The sequence below is a fragment of the Schistocerca gregaria genome, unplaced genomic scaffold, assembly GCF_023897955.1.
Source record: "Schistocerca gregaria isolate iqSchGreg1 unplaced genomic scaffold, iqSchGreg1.2 ptg000156l, whole genome shotgun sequence".
NCBI lineage: Eukaryota > Metazoa > Arthropoda > Insecta > Orthoptera > Acrididae > Schistocerca > Schistocerca gregaria.
The window spans coordinates 4,181,355-4,190,653 of record NW_026061720.1 but is presented as its reverse complement, the minus strand read 5'-3'; the positions used below and the strand labels follow the sequence as shown (position 1 = coordinate 4,190,653).

Here is a 9,299-nt window from a genome sequence, read left to right as displayed (position 1 = left end):
TTGCATTTGAGGCACAGGGGTGAGTCCACCAGTGCAATACGGTGCAGTTTCTGTCTTGTAGTATACTTGCCGTTGACGAGAAGGTACCACATAGAGGTGGTGTCAGTGGTGTGATATGGTTGGTGGATCGTTTTCCAAACTGTAGGCCATGAAACCTGAGGTTGACGTGTTTCGGCGGGGCTGCGTGGTGGAGACTTTCGGAGAAGGCGGTAGATGTCGCGGGTGGTCGTCTTCCTGGTCCTGGGGAGCTCGGTGCATATGTAGCTGTACTCCAAAAAGAAACGGCCGATATGTGACATCGGAGGTGGGATGTTCGCCAAAGACGTTGGTGGGCGTCTCGAAACAGGTGCGAGCTCGGTCGTCAACATTCCAGTAAAACTAGAGTTTTGGCTTTTCCATAACCGGAGCATAGTATTGGTGTAAAATGCCGTAGTCCTGGCTCTCACATTAACCAGGTCGAGGCCACCATCCCGCTTCGGTAAGGTGAGAGCTTCATACTGGACTTTGAATATGTGTCCAGAACAAATGAAATAGCCGAAAGCCGCCTGTAATCTGGCCGCCATTGTCGCAGTGATGGGCAGAATCTGCGCTATATGGGGTATCTGGGTTGCCAGATGGTTATTGACGAAGGTGACTCTCTGGCACATATTCAGCGGGCGTAGAATGTGATTTTGTATGTTGGCCCGGATGCGTTGCAGCAGCGCCCGATAATTGATCGCCGAGGTGCGGCGAATGTCTCGCGTGTACAGCAACCCGAGACAGCGAAGAGTGTCCACCAGTTGAAATGGGACGGCGCTGTCTGCGGGAAGGCCACGGCCGATCTTCATGGCGCATGATTTTGCCACGTTCATAGCGCTCCCTGCCCCTTCACTGTAACGGGTAATCCACTGCATCGCAGCTTGTACGTCCGCCGCTGAACGTACGACGAGGGCCAAGTCGTCCGCGTAAGCTCGGCAGCGGAACATATGATCCCGGAGTGGAATAGCTGTCAAACGTCGCCGTAATCCGCAGATGAGTGGTTTCATCGCAATGGCATAAAGCACCGTCGACAAGGGGCAACCCTGCCGTACTGAGCGTTCAATCCGTATAGGTTCTGTAAGTCTGCCGTTGACGAGAAGTCTGGACGTTGCTCCACGAAGGAGCCGCATAACCACTTGCGTGAACGTCGGGGGAATTGCCATTCGGTTCATCATTGCGTTCAGGAATGCATGATTGACGCGGTCAAACGCTTGTTTGAAGTCGATGGAGATTAAAGCGCCTGGCAGCCTCGAGTGTGTTGCCACAGCGATCACATCTCGATATTCACTGAGGGCTGTCTGTATATTACGATCTCCGCCTAAAGATGTTTGTTCGTGGTAAACAATGTCTCGTAAGACATGTTTGAGTCGCACTGCTAGAAGGCGTGTGAAAATCTTGAAGTCGGAATTGAATAACGTGATCGGCCGATAACTGTCGAGTCGTGTTCCTCCTGCGGGTTTCGGGAGTGGTACAAGTAAGCCTTCCATGAACATTGGTGGCGGGTTCGCCGCGCCGGACAAAAGTTCCCAGTACATGTCCCTCCATCGTGGCATCATCAAATCTTGGAAGGTTCTGTAAAATTCGAGAGGTAAACCATCCGGGCCGGGAGATCGATTCAGAGACCCTTTAGCCACAGCGCCTTGGACGTCGTCGTTGGTCACTTCAGAAGTCAGGAGGGTAGCCGCTGCTGCGTTTAGCGTACCAAGTGTCTCCTGGGTAACCACAGCAATGGCTTCCGCACCGGCAGGTACCTCTTGATATAAAAGTCTATAGTGCGTTGTGAATGCATCCGCAATGGTAGCTTGCGAAGTCAGCTGGCGTCCATCAGGTAAGTCTAAAGTTGTCATTAAAGCCTGTCGGCGTCGACGAACATTTTGAATAATATGATGCATAGAAGGTTCTTCACCGTTAATCCTATCTTGGCTGCGTGCTCGTACAATAGCTCCCTCTAGACGACATCTGGTCAAGGTTAAAATCTTCGCCTTAATGCGTTGAGCTTCTTTTAGACGATCCGGGGATGGAGGTTGATCCATGAGTTCACGTAGAGCGCTATAGTAGAAATCAGTTGTATGGTGATTCCACCTGGCTTTGGCTCTGCCATAGTGTGTCAATGTGCGTCGGATGGCCGGTTTGGCGCACAGCAACCACCACTGCAGTGTGGTCTCGTAACGCGTAATTCGTTGAACACAGGTGTGCCACGTGTCGGTGACCTGTTGTCGACATTCAGGGTCCCGCAGTAGTGCTACATTGAGTTTCCAAGGTCCTGCACTGCGCCATATAGATTGTCGACGTAGGTTCATGGTACAGATGTAGATGTCATGATCCGAGAAGGCAGACGGCCAACGTTCCGCGTCGAGGAGAACTGATTTTAGAGCGTTAGAGATGTATATTCTGTCAAGTCGGCTGGCGGAGTGGCTCGTAATGTGTGTATACCCCGGGCGGTCGCCGTGTACCACTCGCCAAGTGTCGAGGAGACGAAGGCGGCGGACGAGGAAGCGAAGTTCCGGACATGTGGTGAAAAGGGGGTATTGGTCTGTGCGCTCGAGAACGCAGTTGAAATCTCCACCTACGATGAGATGATCGTATCGGCCGAGGAATAAAGGTGTGATATCTTCTGCGTAGAACTGGGAGCGATCCCTCCGTTTATCAGTGCCCGATGGGGCGTACAGATTAATGATTTTGAGTCCGTCAACTGTGATGGCCACCCCTCGCGCTGTTGGGAGGTATGCGACATCGGAAACTGCAATCCCTTCTCGGAGGAGGATGGCTGCGCCTGTGTGTTCCATAGCTGCAGGGGCGGCGTACGTCTCATATCCATAACACCCAGCCCAAGTTGCTGTCCTCAGTTCTTGTAACAGGGCGATGTCGATGTCCGCTGCTCTTAGCGTGTCACGGAGCAGTTGAAGTTTAGCGTGGGAGCCGATATTATTAGTATTGATAGTAGCTATTCGGTACGCCTGATGGGAGATTCGTGCTGCCGATAGGGTCGTAGCTGGTGAAGATTGTTGTGGTGGATGCTGGAAGTCCATAGAAGTCGCAGTGGTCGCCGTAGAAACTTCCCCCATTTTAGTGTTGGTCTAACGGAGGAACAGATCTCATTTCCTCATCAGATGGAGGTGGGAAATCCGTGTCATCCGCCCATGAAAAATGTCCGACAGGTTTGGCGTCGGCGAGAGGTGGCAGCGCCGGCCGAGTCGGCTCAGTTGCGTCAGTGACAACAGGCGTGCTATGTTCCATGGCTTCAGGGCGCGGGGCTTGCGCACGCTCTCTGTTGGACGGTTCACCGTCTTTTGGATGACGCGTCTCCGTGGCAGAGGAGAAAGTGTTATCGTGTTCTCCGTCAGAGTGATGTGCCATCTCTTCGTCCTGCGGAGGGGGCTCAATGGTTGATTCTGATGTCTTGCGGCGATTTTTTCGTCGTTTGGGCGACTTCTGCTTTCGGCAATGAGTTTCGGTGTCTGAGGAAGGAAGAGATTCACGTCGTTCGGGTACAAAAGCCGCGGGTGCTATGATGCGGTCGTCATTCCCCAGAACACTCTCACTGGCATCCTTGTGATCTTCTAGCGTGGGTGTGTCCGGCTGTTGGACATGTTCACGGGTGGCATCGTCGGTGTCAAGGTGCTGGGACGCCTCCGAGTGTATCGGACCAGAGAGACGCTCATGAACGGCGTCATGTGTGGGCTGGACGTGCAGTGTCGCCGCATAGGTGACTGGAAGGGTGGTCGTGGTTCTGTCGGTGTTCGTATCGTCGGGCCTTAGTTGTGTGATGCGGCGTTGCAGACATTCATTACGGACGTGGCCTTCTTTGCCACAACCGGAACATGTTCGAGGTTGTCCGTCGTAAATGACAACCGCGCGGCAGCCGCCGATAGAAATGTACGATGGAACGTGCCGTTTGAGATCGATTCGGACTTGTCTCACACCATTAAGCACCGGATACGTCGTAAACTGTGCCCATGACTCGGCTAAGTGGCTCTGGACTTTTCCGAACGGGCTTAGCGCCGCGATGACTTCATCTTCTTTTACCTCGAAAGGCAGTTCGAATACACGGATCGTCCGAAGGCCATGTCCTGCATGGTCGACATCCACAGGCCCGACGTTTCCGTCGGAGTGCCGAAATTTTAGTCCATGTCGCGTCCCTTGAATAATCTCATTGCAGGCAGCGTCAGAAGTCATCTTAACATAAACGACGCTGCTAATGATCGATAGGTGTATGCCGATGAGTTCGTCACGGGTTATCTTCACGTCTTCGCGTAGGAAGCGTTCGACGGCCAGTGCTTTGGGTCGTGCGTATTCATTTGAGAAGGTGAACTTAAGAGTGTTCTTCCTGTAAGAGTTGGCCATTATGCGTGGTCGACTGAGAATCGCTGTGACGACGATGTAAACAAAACACTCCGCGGGCGCATCGACGTGGACGGCCGAGCGCGGTGCGCACTGCTGCCCTGCCGAACGCAGACAACCATCTGAGCTGCGCCCACCCCCCGTTGACTAATAGTGCTACATACAGCCACATCAACGTCACAGACCCTTACACTCCCATTATTCCGCAGACAAACACTACTCTCTATGTATCAGTGAGGGTGTCTTTCAGGTTTCGTGCATTCTGTATCGAATCGTAGTTGGCCACAATGAAAGTGGCACGCATTACGTCGAAAATAGAGTTCGGACACCGCTCTGAGTAAGATGAACGTGTTGTCCACTCTCTAGACTTTAATGACGTTAAGCCGTGATACCTAAGACAGATCTGCACTCGATGACACCTCGATAACAGCCGGTCCCCACACTTACATCTTGCTCTCCTTATGACAGTATACATCATATCAGTCTGTGACGCTGGTTTTGCAACTTCTTGCTTGCCTTTATGTTCGCCGCGACCAACACTTACCATGCACTGACCACAGAACATGGAGAAGCCGGGGCTTAAACCCAAGACCTTTCACACGCTAAGCAAGCGTTCTGCCAACTGAGCTACGGCTGCACACACGACCAAGCCTGGCTATTCTCCATTCTTTGTGACTCTGATGTGCACGGACACGATGGTTTGTTGGTTTGTAGCGGCGAAGGTACCAGAGTACAAAGGCGCGGACACGTTCATATACACAAGAGTTCCAAGTAGTTTCGATGCTCTGGTATTACGAACGCCAATTCCGTCTTTTTTTAAAGTCTTCAATTGAAAGGGCGGTCACAAATTGCTCCGTTTCACTCCTTGTCGACAATCTCACAGCACCTGAGGTAACAAGCACATCTCGAGCCCCATTGTGCTCTCCATTGTTCATGCCAACTCAGTGCCTCGCTCTTTGCTACTGTGTAAAACTCTTGTCGTCCAACTGCAAAACACTGGGCCACAACAAGTTTCCGCTTCTCCATTGCACTGATCATACTACGAAACGCTCCCCAAACTTGGCAATCACCCATGCAGCCGACTTTTCCGACTTTACACGACGCTCACGCTAGTGACAGCCTTATTTATAGTTCGACGTCGCGCCAAACCGAATGAGCACATTTCGCCTACGGCTTAGGCCGCTCTCCTAGTGTGGCAGCTCTGTGTCTGCATGCAGCGAGGGGCTGCAAGCTTCCTGTGTTCGCACCTATATCACCTGTGCTTGCTTGTCAGAGACAGACTATCGCAAAACATACAACTCACTCAATGAATTGATTGCTACGGCATCTGTTATCAGCAGTCACAACCAGCAACACCAGTAGCAGCCGACTGCACACAAAGAATGGGAACGTGCAGCGCGATTTACGTGAACGCGGCGCAAGGCAGATCTCTCCTACGTAGGCTTGAGAATCTTATGGGAACATTTGTACTGTTTCTAAATTAAGTGTAGGTGTGGGATGAGGGTGCTTCCTGCGCACGAATAAAAGCACGCTTGCCAATTGTGGATGCTAATCGTTCGCTTGTATCTGCCTAGACACCTCTGCTGGTTGGGAATTATTCCACTTGCATGGTAAGGTGCGCATGTAGGTGTGTTAAAAATTCTGGAGGTGCTGGGTATCGATCCCAGTACCTCTCGCACGCTAAACGAACGCTCCACCATCTGAGCTGCGCCCACCCCCCAGTTGACTAATAGTGCTACATACAGCCACATCAACGTCACAGACCCTTACACTCCCATTATTCCGCAGACAAACACTACTCTCTATAAATCAGTGAGGGTGTCTTTCAGGTTTCGTGCTTTCTGTATCGTATCGTAGTTGGCCACAATGAAAGTGGCACGCATAACGTCGAAAATAGAGTTCGGACACCGCTCTGAGTAAGACGAACGTGTTGTCCACCTCTAGACTTTAATGACGTTAAGCCGTGATACCTAAGACAGATCTGCACTCGATGACACAGCGATAACAGCCGGTCCCCACACTTACATCTTGCTCTCCTTATGACAGTATACATCATATCAGTCTGTGACGCTGGTTTTGCAAGTTCTTGCGTGCGTTTATGTTCGCCGCGACCAACACTTACCATGCACTGACCACAAAACACGGAGGAGCCGGGGCTTGAACCCGAGACCGTTCACACGCTAAGCGAACGATCTGCCAACTGAGCTACAGCTACACATACGACCAAGCCTGGCTATTCTCCATTCTTTGCGACTCTGATGTGCACGGACACGATGGTTGGTTGGTTTGTAGCGGCGAAGGTACCAGAATACAAAGGCGCGGACACGTTCATATACACAAGAGTTCCAAGTAGTTTCGATGCTGTGCTATTACGAATGCAAATTCCGTCTGTTTTTAACGTCTTCAATTGAAAGGGCTGTCACAAATTAGTCCATTTCACTCCTTGTCGACAATCACACTGCACCTGAGGTAACAAGCACATCTCGAGCCCCATTGTGCTCTCCATTGTTCATGCCAACTCAGTGCCTCGCTCTTTGCTACTGTGTAAAACTCTTGTCGTCCAACTGCAAAACACTGGGACACAACAAGTTTCCGCGTCTCCATTGCACTGATCGTACAACGAAACGCTCCCCAAACTTGGCAATCACCCATGCAGATGACTTTTCCGACTTTACACGACGCTCACGCTAGTGACAGCCTTATTTACAGTTCGACGTCGCGCCAAAGCGAATGAGCACATTTCGCCTACGGCTTAGGCCGCTCTTCTAGTGTGGCTGCTCTGTGTCTGCAGGCAGCGAGGGGCTGCAAGCTTCCTGTGTTCGCACCTATATCACCTGTGCTTCCTTGTCAGAGACAGACTATCGCAAAACATACAACTCACTCCATGAATTGATTGCTACGGCATCTGTTATCAGCAGTCACAACCAGCAACACCAGTAGCAGCCGACTGCACGCAAAGAATGGGAACGTGCAGTGGGATTTACGTGAAATCGGCGCAAGGCAGATCTTTCCGACGTAGGCTTGAGAATCTTATGGGAACATTTGTACTGTTTCTAAATTAAGTGTAGGTGTGGGAGGAGGGTGCTTCCTGCGCACGAATAAAAGCACGCTCGCCAATTGTGGATGCTAATCGTTCGCTTGTATCTGCCTACACACCTCTGCCGGTTGGGAATTATTCCACTTGCATGGCAAGGTGCGCATGTAGGTGTGTTAAAAATTCTGGAGGCGCTGGGTATCGATCCCAGTACCTCTCGCACGCTAAGCGAGAGCTCTACCATCTGAGCTACGCCCACCCCCCCGATAACTAGTAGTGCTACATACAGTCATATCAACGTCACAGACCCTTGCACCCCCATTATTCCGCAGACAAACACTACTCTCTATGTATCAGTGAGGGTGTCTTTCAGGTTTCGTGCATTCTGTATCGAATCGTAGATGGCCACAATGAATGTGGCACGCATAACGTCGAAAATAGAGTTCAGACACCGCTCTGAGTAAGACGAACGTGTTGTCCCTTCTCTAGACTTCAATGACGTTAAGCCGTGATACCTAAGACAGATCTGCACTCGATGACACCACGATAACAGCCGGTCCCCACACTTACATCTTGCTCTCCTTATGACAGTATACATCATATCAGTCTGTGACGCTGGTTTTGCAACTTCTTGCGTGCGTTTATGTTCGTCGCGACCAACACTTACCATGCACTGACCACAAAACACGGAGGAGCCGGGGCTTGAACCCGAGACCGTTCACACGCTAAGCGAACGATCTGCCAACTGAGCTACAGCTACACACACGACCAAGCCTGGCTATTCTCCATTCTTTGCGGCTCTGATGTGCACGGACACGATGGTTGGTTGGTTTGTAGCGGCGAAGGTACCAGAATACAAAGGAGCGGACACGTTCATATACACAAGAGTCCCAAGTAGTTTCGATGCTGTGGTATTACGAATGCAAATTCCGTCTGTTTTTAACGTCTTCAATTGAAAGGGCGGTCACAAATTGGTCCATTTCACTCCTTGTCGACAATCACACAGCACCTGAGGTAACAAGCACATCTCGAGCCCCATTGTGCTCTCCATTGTTCATGCCAACTCAGTGCCTCGCTCTTTGCTACTGCGTAAAACTCTTGTCGTCCAACTGCAAAACACTGGGACACAACACGTTTCCGCGTCTCCATTGCACTGATCGTACTACGAAACGCTCCCCAAACTTGGCAATCACCCATGCAGATGACTTTTCCGACTTCACGCAACGCTCACGCTAGTGACAGCCTTATTTACAGTTCGACGTCGCGCCAAAGCGAATGAGCACATTTCGCCTACGGCTTAGGCCGCTCTTCTAGTGTGGCTGCTCTGTGTCTGCAGGCAGCGAGGGGCTGCAAGCTTCCTGTGTTCGCACCTATATCACCTTTGCTTCCTTGTCAGAGACAGACTATCGCAAAACATACAACTCACTCCATGAATTGATTGCTACGGCATCTGTTATCAGCAGTCACAACCAGCAACACCAGTAGCAGCCGACTGCACGCAAAGAATGGGAACGTGCAGTGGGATTTACGTGAAATCTGCGCAAGGCAGATCTTTCCGACGTAGGCTTGAGAATCTTATGGGAACATTTGTACTGTTTCTAAATTAAGTGTAGGTGTGGGAGGAGGGTGCTTCCTGCGCACGAATAAAAGCACGCTCGCCAATTGTGGATGCTAATCGTTCGCTTGTATCTGCCTACACACCTCTGCCGGTTGGGAATTATTCCACTTGCATGGCAAGGTGCGCACGTAGGTGTGTTGAAAATTCTGGAGGCGCTGGGTATCGATCCCAGTACCTCTCGCACGCTAAGCGAGCGCTCTACCATCTGAGCTACGCCCACCCCCCCCGATAACTAGTAGTGCTACATACAGTCATATCAACGTCACAGACCCTTACACTCCCATTATT

General features: G+C 51.1%; 2 non-coding genes across 2 annotated transcripts; both read right to left on the bottom strand.

Moving 5' to 3' along the window:
- Positions 1-7,579: 7,579 nt before the first annotated feature.
- Trnaa-agc (transfer RNA alanine (anticodon AGC)) lies at positions 7,580-7,653 on the bottom strand. Its single transcript has one exon. It is a non-coding gene; the product is annotated as a tRNA-Ala (tRNA).
- A 1,505-nt stretch (positions 7,654-9,158) lies between these two features.
- On the bottom strand, positions 9,159-9,232 carry Trnaa-agc (transfer RNA alanine (anticodon AGC)). The gene has a single exon. It is a non-coding gene; the product is annotated as a tRNA-Ala (tRNA).
- Positions 9,233-9,299: the final 67 nt, after the last annotated feature.